Genomic DNA, 15,903 nt, shown 5'->3' on the forward strand with positions numbered 1-15,903 from the left:
CCCCGCCCGCGGCCCTCCCAATTCTTTGCACAGCTTGCTCATGCCCACTCAGACTTCAAGTCACGATTGAAATGTCACCTCCTCAGCGTGTCTTCCTCAACATCCTCCCCATCTCCTCTCCTATTGGCCTCCCGTAACTACAGATTTGGATGACCCTTTGATTAAAGTCTGCCCCTGCCCTAGAACCAAGGCTCCCTGAGGTCACACTGTGGTGGCTTGTTTCCTCTCATTATATCTCCTGGGCCTGGTGTAGGTGTGGATACGTATTGGCTGTAGCCTGAATATTGAACAGACAGGTCTTTCTCCTTAAAAGCTCAGGCTGGGAAACTGGAGATTCTGCAGGGGTGAGGGCACAGCACGATCCAGGGGTAACTGCCAGGTCAGAAAGAATAGGTATGGAAGTTGAGCTTCTAAGTACTGGGTTCAAATCTTGCCAACAGCAATAACAATACTTCCCAGCCTTCAATAATTTGTCCTGTACTACTCAGGGCTGGGGCCTGCCCCACCCTCCAGCAAGGAATTACCCTGGACTTAGGATCCATCAGGCTGCTTCCCAAATCCTGTCCTTGCTCCCGCCTCTGGCCCCTCCCACAACCACTTCCATTCACCAATCCTCGGGGGAGCTTCTCAGGCCTCTGAGATGCTGGAGGTTCTGTTGAGTGCTCAGGAGAGGCTGGCTGTGGGTCTATCTGGAGTCTAGCAGAAATGCCTTTATTTTCCCTGGCGGGGGGCGGGGGGGATCAAAGTAAATGCCAATTGCTGGACTTTGGTCTAAGCAAACTGGCCAGCTAGGTCTGTCAGTTGGAGGGAGGTGATTTCGTGGAGGAAGTGACAGCAGGTTCACAAGCAAGACAGTCAACCTCAAGGAGACTCCCTGAGATCCTGAGGTCTAGGGGGGTAGCCTGAGCTTCTGGGGAGTTTGTTAAGCACCAAAGGTATTTGCCTGCACAGCCAAGGGTAAGGGATCCTGCCTCTCCCAAGTTTTCTAATGTGTGGACTCAGACCTCAGTGAATCAGAGCGCTGACTGGGGCTGAGGTCCAGGAACCTGCAGTTCTGATCCCTCCCCGCTACCTGCCCATCCTGCTTGAGAACTTCCTTAGTGTTCCATGTTTCTTTCAATCCTCACATCCACACTAAGAGGAAGGTCCTATCACACCCATTTTACAGATGAAGAAACGTTCAGCCATCGCCAAAGACCACCCAACTTGGGGAAGAGTAGTGGTACACACATCCATCTGCAAGAATGAAAACTACAGGGTGGGTGGGGTGGATGAGGTCTGTTCAATCTCCTCCAAAAGGAGTTAGGAAGGTGGGGAGTTCCTATGTGCTCCCCAACCCTGAGCTGGCAGTCCAGGCATGCTCATTTCCCTAGGGCAGAAGGGAAGACCAGGAGAGACTGTGTCCCAGGGTGCCTGGCTGGGCCCCTTGAAGCTCAACTGTGGGGGGTACTCTCAGGGAGGGAGAGGAGAGCATTGGATGGCGGTCTGTCCTGCTTAGCAGACTTGTCACTCCCAGGAGGAATTCATTTCTCAGGCTTTTTTTACAGAGTGAGGGAAGCCTGAGGAAGGGCAGCAACCAGATAGCACTCAGGGGCCGTCCCTACCTGCCCCACTGTTTTCCCACTGGTCCTGCAGGAGAAGCCCTCTGGCCCTGGGACCACTGAGCGTCCACTGGCTGCCAATAGTCCAGGCAGGGGGTGACTTCCTCACAGTGATGGCCACCTTCTTCCTGTCTTGTTTGTGCAGCTGCACACTGTCCAGGATTCTCTTTGAGCTTGTCCACAGCACCAAGAGGGGAGGCAGGCAGGTCATTATCAGGGGACAGGGGAGCACCCTGAGGCTTGGCAGTGGGAGGGGGACATAATTCACAGGTGCTGAGTGCCTCTTCTGCACCGTATGCTCAGGTCATCCATACTCAGCTTGGTCATTCAATGGGATCATCAGGGGAGCTGGTTACAAATTCGGACGTGGGGCCCCATCACCGTCAACCACACAGTCTGCACCTCTGAGGAGCACTGGCCAGGAGCTCTTCTCCTGCACTACAACCTGACAGGTAGGCAGGAGCGGCATCAGGGGGCACTGCAGTTCCTGTACCCTTGTCTCAGAACCCCAGCCACTGCTAAGAAACACTTCTGCTTGGGAAGAACCATGCTTGCAGGGCTAAAGAAGCTTCCAGACAGATCCCTGTCCTGCCAAATATAAGCCCTTCCCACCCAGACCCCCCTGTAGGAGGCGCGGCTTCCACAGTTTGCAGGTGAGGAGAGCAAAGCTTAGAGAAGCTAGACAACTTGCTCAAGGCCACAGGGTGGTAGGTGAGGATGGGACTGGGCGCAGAGAACCCAGGCCTTGCTCTGGGGCTCAAATCTTTAGACACTGCCACCCCTGCAGTGTGTGCAAGGACGGAAGGGGAGCACCAGGTGCTGGGGCCTGAGAAGCACATGGGTCAATGGAATGGAGTTCTCCGGGCAGTGGCCAAGCTGTGACTGAACAGTGGGAACGGCAGGTCCTTCACACAGCATCTGGCTTCCAGCCCGAGCAGGCGCAGCCCTAATATGAAACCTCTTGCGGGTGTCTGGTTGGGCAAAGCTGTTTCATGATTTTAGCCACTGAACATGGCTGGGACTCCCCCATCCTCACCTACCAGGGCATGGTGGGGGAAGGCAGGGCATGCCCGCCTCCAGCTGCCCTGGGCAGGCCCCCCGGTGCCCGCTGCTGGGGTCCAGTTCCCTAACAACTCAAGATCCCCTCCCACGCTTGACCCCCTAGCTCCAATTCTTGCCTTGAGCTGGTACCGACAGCCCCCACCCTGCCGGTGACTGCCCTCTGGTAGGTCACAGTCTAGCCTCCTTCCAGCTTGCTGCTGAATCACTACATCCCAGGGAGACTCAGGAGGCAGAAGGGGCCGGGGGGAGGCCAGTCTCCCTCAAGTGTCGCCAGAAGCTAATGTAATTAGGCCTCCCTGGCTGTGTCCTGACAAGGTTCCACCAGGCCACTCAGCCTTGTCTGCAGCTGGTCTAGAGGATGACTGAGACCACAGGTACAGTGCCCAGCCCTCCTAGGCAAACTGGGGCATGGGAGCTTCAGGGGTCAAACTGGGAAAATCCCAACCTGGGACAGATGACCACCCTCTGGTCCACAGGCCTGGCAGGGCTGGGGGAGAGGGGTGGAGTTCCTCCAAGCCAGCACCACACCCCTCCCTTCAACAGGGACTCCTGAACCCTCCCACTTACCCTCCCCCACAATCTCAGTTCAGCTCCTGGCCCTTCCTCTAGGATGCCCAGTGAGGACGGATTCTGGAAGCAGACAGAGCCCAGTTCAATGGGTTCTGGAAGCAGACAGAAGCAGACAGAGCCCAGTTCAACCCTTCACTACTTGCTAGCTGGGTGGTCATCTTGAGCCTCGGTTTCTCTATCTGTAGAATGGGGATAATAATAGTACCAACTTAAGATTTAGGGAAGATGGAATGTATTGTGTGCATAAAAGGGCATGCATCATGCCTGGAACGGGAAATGCCACATAAATTGTCTTTGCTATTAGTCTTTCATACCTGCAACTGACCCCACCTCAGTTGCTAGCCAAACGGCCAAGGCCTGTTTAAACTTGGACCTGTAAGGGCTCTTCAGAAACAAAGGGAAGGGGCTTCTTGTTAAGGCCCTCCCCATGATGATAGCAGTACAGCACCAAGTAGGGGTGATTCCAGCCTCATTTTCAGAATTTGGGGCTTTTACAGACACAAAACAGGCACTGCTCTCTGCCTGGCATGGTCCACCCATGAAAAGTCCATTTTTATACACTGGACATTTGAACAGGGCTCATCTGGCAACAATCATATTTGCAGGGAGACATTGACCCCTAGGGACCGGCATGTCTAGACTCACTCACGGGATGCCTTGAACCTCCCAGAGTGGCCTAGCCTCGAAGCCCCAAATCACAAGATGTAAAGGTCCTGCATTTTCATGCTAACAGCACCCAGGTAGGCCAGCTTTTTTTTTTTTTCCTTCCTTTTTTTTCCAATTTCAGTTCTCTTGGTGAGATGCTGCACTCCTGTGGATGTGCTAGTGAAAGGGCTGGGCTGGAGGCAGGGGGCAGGATAGGCGGTTAACAATGCCAGCCTGTTCCACCCTCTACCCTCCTTTGAAAATTCCCGGCAGGCATTTATTTGATCTTCAGTGCTCTCAAATAGGCCCGAGGTGGTGATCCATTTTATGAAGGAAAAGACTGAAGTCCCAAGGGCTTAAGTGGTTTGTCCAGTGTCCTGAAGCTCAAGTGACATTCTGATGCAGTACCCCCCTCCCCCACTGATGCCCACCAGGGAGGGGGCTGCAAGAAGGGCATGCACAAGAGGCAGGGGCAGGCTCTTGCTGGGGAATCCTGCCAGCCAGGGATCCCGGAGTGAGAGGCAAGGCCAGGAAGTGCTGCTGAGGCAAGGGAGAGGAGAGGAGACACCGCCAGTGTGGCCAGGCGGGCCCTCTGGAAGGAGGCCGAGTCCCCGCCAGGCAGAGCTCTGTGTGCTGCAGAGGCCGTACCCTCCGCTGCCTGCCACCCCCTCTCCCTCCCATTCTCCATCAGAGAGTGCCCTGGCAGAGGAGGACACACACGCTCGAACCTCCGGCCTGATGTTCTCAGCCTCCTGTCTGCTGGCTGACATTGGCTGCTCGGCCCAGGACGCCCATTTGCAGGGCCTGCTGCCGCAGGCAACTGCTTGAGAGGCCTGCTGGGTTGCCAGACGGCTGGCTGTGGGTGACCTTGAGAGCCCAGTGGTCTCAGAGGACATGGGTGGGACCTAGAACACGGAGGCTGGAGTGAGGGTATGCAGTGTGACCAGGGGAGTGCCATGGAGCCCTTGAGACACATAACAATGATCTTGACTGCTGTTCTCCACCAGTAAGCACATTTTCACTCCTCCAAGGAACTGCTGTGCAGTCCTGGGAAGGGCTGTGCAGGCACAGGAGAAATACATGCTCTGACCTACAAATGTGGGGCGGAGTTGGGGGAACAGAACTAACCAGCACAGTGAGAAACTTGACATTGTGAGGCATTCCGAGAGGCCCAGGAGTGGTTACGCTCCGAGGGCAAAGAAGAGGGAGCTCGGGGGCCGCAGAACATCAAAGACAGGCTTCCAGAAGCAGTGAGCTTGTAGCTGAGCCTTGAAGGACTGGGGAGTATCTGGATCCACGGAGAGGGTACAGAGTAGAAAGCTCTAGAACCAGGAATAAGCAGCTCCAAACAGGAAGAGTTGAACTGGGTGGGTGAGCAGTTGGACGGGCAGGGAGAGGCTGGCCTGGGGGTGGGGGTGGGGGTGGGGAAGCTGAGGTCCCTCTGTGAAACCTAGAGGATTTCAGAGCCACGGAGGGATGTGATCAGAGGGTGACTGGAGGAAGGTTTTCGTTAAGAGATGAGGCAGACGGTGAGGGGGCAGGATGGGAGAGAGCTAGTGACCACTGACATTGACAGACCCCAGGTTCACACTCATGCTTTTCAAGTGACAGGCTGTGACCCATTATATTAGTGAGTTCTGAAACCACCTTAGTGTGTCCCAAGAAGCATTTAAAAAGATAGACAAAACGATGGAGTCGGTCATAGTGAGGTAATTATTGTTTCCCAGAACTTCTGTTTCCATTGTCTACCTACTCACTTGTCTACCTGTGTTTGTGATGGCAAATTTGTTACTTTGGCAGAAAAAGGTTTTTTATTTTATTTTTTTAATGTTTTATTTATTTTTGATACAGAGAGAGACAGAGCATGCAAGGGGGAGGGTCAGAGAGAGAAAGAAACACAGAACTGGAAGCAGGCTCCAGGCTCTGAGCTGTCAGCACAGAGCCTGATACGGGGCTCAAACCCACGAACGGTGAGATCTGACCTGAGCCAAAGTCGGAGGCTTAACCGACTGAGCCACCAGGCGCCCTGGCAGAAAAAGTTTTAAAAACACTGACAGATAAATGCTCAGGGCCTGTTTCCTCGTTGCTAAATGAGGGTGCTCAGGTGCCGTCACAGCATGTTCATTCTCTGTAAACCAGCACGGTGGGACAGGGCACGTGGGGCCAGGAGTTGAGCCAGGAGGGTCTGAGTGAAGGGGCCGCAGGTCAGCTGAGGTCTGGAGAACATGGGGGATTTCCCCACCCCACTTAACCCCTAGCTGGGTTTCTGTTCTGGCTTTTCAGAGCCTTTGCACGGAATGGTCCCGAGGGGCAGCGACCTCCAGGAAAGACAGACAGACGGGGCATGAATGCTGTTCTTTGCCCCCATTTGGGCCCTGATCTAAACTGTGGCACTGAGGGCCCTTGTGTCCAACAAGAATCCGTCCTTTCTCCACATGATCAGTGTTTTCCAGGGTCCTGAGAATGGGCCCCATTGTGGCCATGTGGACAGTCCAGAGAGGCCGGAATTCCTGCCCTGGGCAAAAGAGCTGAATTCCTGGGGAGGGAAGGGGTCTTGGGTACCCCCCCAAGCTGAGTCCCAGGGAGGCCTGTGCCAGGGCTATCCCACACCCCAGAAACCTCCCAGGCCTGGCGCTTATCTCCGGAACATCCCAGAGCCTCTCTGCCGCGGCTCCATCCACAGCAGAAAGACAAAGCTCTGTCTGTCCGTCTCCTCTGAGTGGACTCACCATTCTGGGCAAAGGCCCTGAGCATGCTGCCAGCCCGGGGATGGCTCTGCTATACCCAGGCCTCAGAGTACAGGGTTAAGAGTGTGGGTGGAGTGGAGCCTGGTTCAGCCATTTGCTGCTTTGTGACACGGGCAAATTACATATCCTTCCTATACCTTCAGTATCAAAGGGGGACACAAATACCTTCCTTTGCTGTGGGGGATGAGCTGAGATAATGTGCAAAGCTCTTAGAACCAGTGGAGAGGACCCTGGGCAAGAGCCTGGCTTCCCAGCAGGGGCTAGATGAAGTGTGGATGGCAGCCAGGATAGAGGACTTGCTGACTGGCCAGTTCATGGGTATGGACTTCATAAGAATCTGGCTCCATTGCCCAGGAGCCCAGCCCAGGACCATGAGAACAACAGGCCTGGGCTCCCATTTGCGTGCATTCCAAGAAGTCCCACCTAGACGCTGACTGGCAAGCAGTCTGTGGAGGAGGGGGGAGGACGGGGATGCAGGCGCAGGGCTGGTTTTCAAGAGGGGAAACAAAGCTGCTCAGCCCTCGGGCCACACGGTGCTGTGAGCCTACCACAGGCTCCCTGAATTCCTGCTCTCCATGCTGCCTAGCTGTGGGTCTCCCTAGACTTCTGGGGACTGCATGCCAGACCTGGGGAACCACAGGACAGTGAAAAATGCAGTGCGGGGTCCAATGGCAAAGTTCCTAGAGAGAAGGGCAAAGAGGGTCTTCCATGTCTGCAGGCCTCCCAAGTCTCTCTCCGAAAGCATCGGTCTGTCGGTCCCTCTACTCATCCATGTCTAATGAGGGGTGGCAGAGACCCGGTCTTGTGTCTGAGCATAAGGCTGGTCAGAAACAAATTTCTGCTCTTAGTATACTGTCTGGTTGCAGTGACAAGGTAAACACCCAGGAAAAGAGAACATACAGTCACATTGTGATGAAATGTCCCAAAGCCTAGTCCAAAGGACTTGTTGTAAAGGAATTCCTGGGGAAGGGGAGGTCAGAGTGATCTGAGGCAGTTGGGAAGGGCTGTCTAGAAGAAGGGGCTCTGGAGCTACCCTGGAAAGATGAATATTTAAAAAGAACAGAGGTAGGAAGGAGGTTGGGGTGGAAGGGACAATGTGAGCAAAGGAGCAGGGAGGGCCAGGAATGGATGTGAGATCGTGCATGGGTATATGTGTGTGTGCTGCGAGTGGAGGGTGAAGAGACCCCTGGGAGGCTATCTACCTGAGTGGGGGGGTTGGGGGGGGGGGACGGTAGGCAGGACATCCAGCTGGGGCTGGACTCAAACTAAGGCAAATGGCTTAGATTTTTAGAAGAAACTTGGTGGGAGACACCTAGGGATGATGCTTGTAATGGAAGCTTTTCCCCACAAGGTGGCAGCACCAGGTCTGCACCTGAAAATCAGGTTTCCCTCTGGTTCTGCTCTTCCCTGTGCAGGCTGTGGGATGGGTACTTGTGTCAGGGCAGACAGAGGGGCTGCTTTGCTCCCCAAGCTACAGTAGCCCCTTGTGCAGGAGTGTGCCTGATCTGTGGGCGTGGCACGCACCGGGGCCCCACTGCTGAGCAGACCTCCGGGTTGCTCCTTGGCAGTAGGGATGCACACTTACCAAACCTAGGCTGATTTCGAGCTGGGCCAAGGACTCTCTGCTTCCCACAGATGCCCAGGAGCCTGTCCAAGGCCCAGCTGTGCCCGTTCTTGCCTCAGCCTCCACGGGAAAGAATGCTCGAAGCGGGGCCCCAAGCTTTTCCTAGGCACACAGCTCACCTACACCCCAGGGAGGGCCCGGGCTCTTGGGGCCCACATGGTGGCTTCTTACAGCAAGAGGACTCTGCATCTCCCAGACTTTCTCAAACTCCATCTGCATTGCAAATGCGCAAGCACTGAGCACCGAGACAGGCCAGGCCCCTTGACATCTGCTTGATGCTGTCTCCGAGGCAGGTGCTTTGGGCCCATTTTACAGATGAGACTCAGAGAGGTTAAGTAACTTGCCTGGAGCCACACAGCTAGCAGTGGGGAAGCAAGGCTGTGAACTCAGGACTATTTGTGCTTCTGGCCTCTTTGTGTAGCCTCTGTCCCCTGCCCTCTGGTGTTTCACAACCTTCCAGCCCAGAAAGCCCATTCTGATTTTGACCCCCAATGGCACTGAATATCTCAAATTTGTCCCTAACACCTAGAGGTGCCCCATCTTGAGCTGCCCAATAGAGCTCTGTGATCACTGATGGAAATGGCCTCTATCTACATTGTCCCATCTGGTGGTCACAGCCACTGCCTTTGTCACACACTTGGGATATGGCTAGTATGACCAAGAACTGAATTTTTAGTCTCATTTAATTCAAATTTTAATTTAAAATGCCACCGTGTTACTGTGTTCACAGTTACTTGGTACATTGGACAGTGTGGCCTGGACTGAGGTGATGAATGTGGCTCCGGCCAGAAGGTCTGTTTTGGCTCATGTTTGTGTGTTGGGGGGGGAATGCCTCTGTGTGCCTCTGCCTGGCTTCAAATCCCAGCTCTGCCAGATTATCTGGAGCATCTCTGTCTTACTTCCACTTTGTAAAATGAAGAGGCCAATAGGACCCACCAAACTGGATTGCTGGAGGACAAAACAAGTTAACGCCTATGAAGCACTTGGTGCACAGTAGGCTCGATATAGGTGAGAGAACGCCTGAGCCTCCAGCCCAGCCTGCTGTCCCCACATCGCAGTCACAGAGGCTCGCACTGGCCCAGTGGTTGGGGTGGGGGAGGGGAGGGGCTGCTGGAGACGGAACTCGGCAAGGACACAGGGAGACTGGCCCGGCTGGCCCTAGTGGGGTGGGCCAAGGCTTGATGTGCCTGTTCAGAGATAAGAAACCTGGGCTCAGAGGGGTAAAGCCTCTTTGCCAAGACCCCGTGGCCACTGGGTGGCAGAGCTGAGTGAACTGAGTCCCATCTACGTGTACATGACTGTTAGACTTTCCTGTGCCCCAGGAATCCCCAGCTGCCGGGCCTACCAGGCACCTTGGGCCTCACTGATGGGAGGTGGAAGGGGGGATAGCCGCATCTGGAGCCCCCTCCCTGCTGGACCAAGCGTGCTGCTCCACGAAGGGATGGGCGGCCACCACCCGCTGAGCACAGGCACTGGGGACACAGGACAGAGGGCTCTGTGCCCGGGCGACTTGGGATGGGCCATGGCAGGCTTGGCCCAGGGAGGGCTGGGAGCTTCCTGAGGGCACTTCCTAAACTACTGCCTCCCTGGGCCGCATGTGGGAGACACGGCCTACCCAGGAGTCTCAAAAGACATCAAACCAGGTGGCCCAGCATGGGGGGTGGTGGTCACAAGACCTGGGTTTCAGGCTCAATATCTGAACCAGCAGCATGACCCGGAGGATAAGAGCTCTCTCTGTGCCGTGGTTTCCTTGACTGGAAGAATCAAGGCATTGGACCAGGCTATTCTTAACTTTTGCAAAGAGACCCCCAGCTCCAGGCCCCCGGACGGGCCCCAGGAGGGGCAAGCCTCGAGGCCTGGATGCCAGCTTCCTGCCTCAGCCTTCTGACCAGCACTGACCACCCCCCTCTCCTCTGGGTCAGCCGGGCTCCAACCAGTAAATTCACTGCTCTCCAGGACACCGGCTGCAGATCCCAGTGGGTCAGCCTGGGGCCACCACCTTCACCCTAGCTGGATAACTGCCTGAGCTGCTGCCGACAGGAAGTGCCCTGTGGCCCAGGAGCAGGCATAAGCCCTTGGTTGCCCCAAAGCATGGTGGGAAACAGGGAGGGGGAGGGAGAGAGCTGGTCAGACCTTGGTAGGAGTCGCCACTGAAGAGCTTCCCACACTGAGTGAGTCCTTTTTTCCCAGAGATGTGTGTGTGTGGTGGGCCAGTGGGGGGGGGGGGGAATGGGACACTGCTGTTACTGCTATTATGACTTTATTATAATTGACAACAATAGTACTTTTCCAAGCGTTACACTCCACCAGGTACCAAACTAAGCCCTTGACGTATATCAGCTCATTTTATCCTCAGAACACTCCTATGTGTAGATTCTCTTATTTCCTCCATGTTGCAGAAGAGAAATAGAGGATCAGAGAGGCCATGTAACCTGCCCAAAGTAACACAGCCAGTGAGCCCAAGCTGTCTTAGGCTAGTGCTCAAGTCATCTGCCGCCTTGTGGCTAATAAGGACACCTGCAAAATCCAGATGAGCTAAATTAAGAGTAGGTGGGAAAGAGAAAGGTAAGATGAAGGCAGAGCCTCAGGGCCTGAAATACCAAACGATAACACCGAGCTGTGGACACTTTTTGGGGAGGTCACAACTTCAGCTCTGATGTAAGCACAGCCTTGAGGAAGAGGAAACTTGGCTGTGACACGTGGGGCTGAGCCCCTGACCACCGGCTCAGAGAGGCACAGGGGCTCCTGACCGTGCCGGCTTGTGCAGAGCACCCCGCCCCCCGGCTGCTTCCCGGAGGCTGTGCCGCTAAATGAGCAGGGCCCAGCCTCACTCATAGGCAGGTTTTACAGTCTCCAGACTCTTGCTCTCAGCGGAGTTGCCATGAATGCTGGGAGCAGTGACGTGCCCTCCATGCTCTCCCGGGCTCTGCCTCCCTCTGACTTTCCCTCCTTCCCATCCTCACCTCCCAGCCTGATGCCACTTCTGACACCCCCAGAACCTGGCCTGGTGTGGCCCTCTCTTTTCCTCTGTAGCCCTCACATTGTGAATGATGTCTTTGCCGTTTCCTCCCCTCCATTGTGGCCCCAGGAGGGGGGCCATGTCTCCCCAGGCCAGGGGGATGCACAGCAGGTGTTTGCCGAATGAATGCACAAACGTCCTGACCACTGGCCACCAGGCTCAGGGCTGCCGGGGGCTTCCGAGGGGCTGGCCAGAGCTGAGGCTTTATCCTGAGCTGTCCTCCTGGGGACCTCTGTCCCCCCAGTAAAGCCCAGTGGAAGTGCGGCTTCCTGCAGAGGGTCTCCCTTCATGATTATGGGTGGAGGGTCAGCAAGTGTGGATGTTAGTTTGTATAAAATGCCAGTGTGCTTGAACAGTCCCCATGTGGGGAATTCACCCTGATGACTCAGTGCATTTCTCCTCCGTTTGTGAGGATGGCCTCAGTGTCCTGTGCTCCATCCCATGGCCGTGACATCATCCAGGTTGCCATGGAAACTACTGGACCCATCACAGTGAGACTGCGTGCTCTTCCCGACATCCTGCAGGATGCATCATTGCCTCAAGGGTGCCTGTCTCTCGCTCAGCTGGACCACAGTGCCTTACTGCCTCCTTTGCCCATCTCCCTTGTGGGCCCAGGTCTGAGAACAAGGCACATGTGTGCGCAGGAGGTGCTAGCTATTTAAGTCACTAGCTCGTTAGTGAGCGGAGATCTGAACCCAGGGCCGGCTGACTCCTAAAGCCAGTGCTTGGAACTGTCAGAATCTTGACCTTTCCAACCTTCTTATCAGCCTTCCCACCCTGTTGCTCAGAAGCCTCGAAGCCTGCACTTGACAGGCCTCCATCAGCCCAGGCCCTCTCCCTCCTCATCTGTCTGAGACGTCCCCCAGGTGAAGGTCAGGCTCCCCATCCTTCCCTGCCCACCCCGCCCTCAAGGGTCTTGCTCCCTCTCCACTCTCCCCCTGCACTCTAGACCTGAACATCCGAACTAGGCCTGCTTGACCACCTCACACTCACTGACCATCAGGACGTACCTGTCAGCCATGGACCACAGGGTCTGGCCCCTCCACGCAGGCCTTCCCGAGAGCTCAGACCAGCACAGCCTCAGGCCAGTCCAGTGCCCACACTCTTGTTGCAGAAACTCAGGGCCTCAGCCCCGGCCCCGCCTCCCTCCCCAAGGGCTGCTCCTCAGTCAGCCAACAGGCATTTGCCGGCATCCATTGCATGCCAGGCCCTGGGGTCTCAGCATTGAATAAAACAGACTCATCCCCAGCTCGGGGGAGGAGGGCAGTAGACGACTGAATAAAACAAACTGGTAAACTGGGTTAAAGACTCTGAAGAAGGGGGTGCCTGGGTGGCTCAGTCAGTGAAGCATCCGACTCTTGGTTTTGGCTCACGTCATGATCTCGTGGTTTGTGAGTTTGAGCCCCATGCTGGGGCTCACTAACAGTGCAGGACCTGCTTGGGATTCTCTTTCTCCCTTTCTCTCTGCCCCTCCCCCAGTCTTAAAAAAAAAAGCTGTGAAGAAAATGGAAAGGTTGCTGAGATGGAGAGAAAGGGTCTGAGGAGGCGAGGATTCTAGGAGACTCTGGGGAGCAGATGGAAGGGGGGTGGGGAGGGAAGCAGGCCTGCACAGGCCCAGGCTGCCAGGAACCTTCTTGGAAGCCGAACAGTGCTACCGTACACAGGCTCTCTGGAAAGCCCCCCTGGCTGCTCTCTGGAGGTGGCCTGCAGGGGGTGACGGGGAAGCAGGAAAGCTGAGGAAGGAACCACAGTGGGTGCATAAAAGCCCCGCACCCTTGCCCTTGGGCGGGACCACCAGCTCTTGGTCAGCTCCCAGAGTTCTGTGGGGTGAAGCCCCAGGGGCCCACGGGCATCTGGGTGATCATGAACTACTTTTGGCTGCCTTGCCTCCCCTGCCTTACTTCATGCCTTCACTGGTGTCCCCTAGTATCATCTCCCCCAAAAATGCTCGGGCTCAAATCATCCCTAGATCTGCTTCTGCAGGATCCTGAACAGAGACACATGCCTCTGCCTGTCTCTGGCATGAAGTACTGACCCTCCCCACCCCCCAAGATGCTCACAGCCTGCCAGACCTAGCACATGACCAACACATAGTGAGAGCTTTACCCAGACATGCCAAAGTGGGGATCGCTGGCGTCCTCTGTCCTCTAGCTCCCAAGGTGTCACTGCAGGGCTCTGTGCAGCTCTGACCAGTAAGATGGACTCACAGGTGCCCTTGCTTGCATGGGATAGGGGCCAGAGCACTTCCTATTAACCTTGAATCCTCTGGCTTGGTGGGCATAGCCTTCTCTAATCAGGAGCCTGCTCCTGGTAATTAGATCAGGCCTGACCACGGCCCAGCACCCCTTCCCTGTCCATCAGGCTGGCTTTGATCTGAGTGTCAGCAAAAGTTCAGCTCAGGCCTTCAGGTGCCCTTCTATGCGCCAGCATTCAGGATGCTCTGGAAATCAGCTGGGAAGTTTCTGAGAGCCAGAAGGGATAGGGCAAAAAACATGGCACACGTCCAGTTTCTCTGGGTGACCTTAGGGAAATCTTCAACACCTTGACCCCCAGTAGAACCCATCAGTGCAATGTGAGGGCGGGGCTGGGGCTGGGGGTGTCTGAGGGCTGGGACGCGGGGAGGGGGCAACCCTCCCCTCCTGCCTCTCAGGGAGATGCAGCCAGGGCGGTAGAGGATGCTCTGGTGGCTCCAGAAACTGCCGACTCACACAGCTGCACGCTGATCGGCGAGTGCTGTGTGGGCACTGGCGGCCAGGCCTCTGGCGTCTCCCTCACGTATCAGCCCCTCAACAAAGGCAACGGCAATTATAGGTCCCGTTTCTTTATTACAAGCACGTGCCACGCAGTGTGCAAAACACTTGGTTAGCTCTCTGAGGGTAAGGGCCAGCCTCCCTCCCTGGACTGCCCGGATTCTGGCCATCTCCACCACTTATCAGCTTTGCGACTCACATGAGCTCTCTGCCGTAGTGGGTTTAACTGTCAATTGGGAAAAATAAGGGTGTTCACCTCATGGAGAGGTGCAAAAATTAACGGAGCTAAGACATGTAAATGCCTGGGCTGCCTGGTACTTGCCCTGGTAGGAAGTGGGCATCTTGTAGCTTGGCCCCCAAGTCTGTTGCCTGTGCCCACAGGCCTTCCGAGATGCCCTGGGGAGAGTGAGCATTGAGGTCACGGGGTAGCTGACCCACAGGGCCAAACTGTGTATGTACTTCCTGGGGAGGGGAATCAAGTGCAAGGTGGGCACCCTCACCCCTCCTCTCTTGGCGCCCACTCAAGTGCCAGATCACCTGATTGCTGCGCAGAGGGGAAGCAGCAGGCCTTGCCTGTGGGCTACTGGGCAATGTGTACAAGGGCCAAAGCAGTTGGAACTACCAGAAAACCTAGAAATCAGAGCAGCACATGGTTGAGGAAAGAAGTCAGTCTACAGAAAGGAGGAGATGGGAAGGATGCTCATGGGGCTCCTAAGCCCTGGATTTTGGGAAGAATTAAAAACCTCCCTCTGCAATCTTTTTAGGGTTCTGCAAAAGCTCAAAAACCGGATTGCAGTGATGGTTGCACAACTCTGTAAATTTACTTATAATCACCGGATTCACTGTACGCTTAAAATGAACTTTGTTTTATGTAAATTATATCTCCATAAGGCTGTTTGTAAATGCAATCTGCCTCGCCTCAGGTAGTGAGCACCTCGGGCTGTATGTCCTGGGGTGGGGTAAGGGGAAGGAGGTTCATATTAATTCAGGGTTCCTCATGTAACAAATGGGCCACACATTAGAGATGGGGTGAAGGCTTGGTCTGGTGCCAGCATCACAGCTGGAGCCAAGGCCAAAGTCAGGTATCAGTCTGGACAGTGCCCAGCCTCCCTTTCAGAAACATAGTGAGTGGGTCTGGCTCTGGAAGCACCTCAGAGGTCTGACCCCACAGCAGGAAGGCCCTCCTGACACTCTTAGGCTGGGGGAGGGGGCTCAGTGAGGGCATCCTGAACTGGCCCTGGGGCTCCTGAGCCTTGTACTTTCTCAAGGATTTGGGCTGACAAGAGTCCCCAGATATGGAAAGTGCCATCAGCTGTACCCTCTCAAGTGCTCCCATCTGTGACCACAGCAACCAGGGAGCCCTGATTCAGATTCAGCAAACTGAGCCCTACGGTCAGATAAATCTGGGTCCCATGCTGCAATTTGGAGCTAGTCACCCTGGCCATGGCCCCTGTGATTCCCCATCACATACCCCTGGGATGCAGATCTGAATTTGAAGGGTTTGAATCCACCCTCTGACAATTACTAGCCGAGAGGTGACTTAACCAATATGAACCTAAACTTCCTCATCTGCAAAAAGGAGGCATGAATATCACAGGTCTATTACTGATGGTTAAACAAGACAGATCATGCTCGAGGATCCGCTAGTTTTTGGCCGTATTGGCCAAGTCTACAGATATCTGCCATGATGCTGGCAACTGTAATGCCCAATATTGCCACAGGGTGGAGCCAGATACACACAGATCCCATGAACTAAGACACCCAGTTAAGCAGTGCCTGAGCCCCAATCTACAGGACTTGTGAAAGGGAAGGGTCACATGACCTGCAGAATGCTTGTCTCTTCCACATCTGACTGTGTCTGTGTCTTTCATTACCACAGCCACTA

The 15,903-nt window shown here is 55.1% G+C and overlaps 1 protein-coding gene across 2 annotated transcripts in view; it reads right to left on the reverse strand.

Annotated features, from left to right (window-relative positions):
- The window catches only part of SH3PXD2A (SH3 and PX domains 2A), a 231,348-nt gene that overhangs the window by 78,581 nt on the left and 136,864 nt on the right, over positions 1–15,903 (reverse strand). The window lies entirely within an intron of this gene.

Source organism: Suricata suricatta, chromosome 2 (genome assembly GCF_006229205.1).
Source record: "Suricata suricatta isolate VVHF042 chromosome 2, meerkat_22Aug2017_6uvM2_HiC, whole genome shotgun sequence".
Lineage (NCBI taxonomy): Eukaryota > Metazoa > Chordata > Mammalia > Carnivora > Herpestidae > Suricata > Suricata suricatta.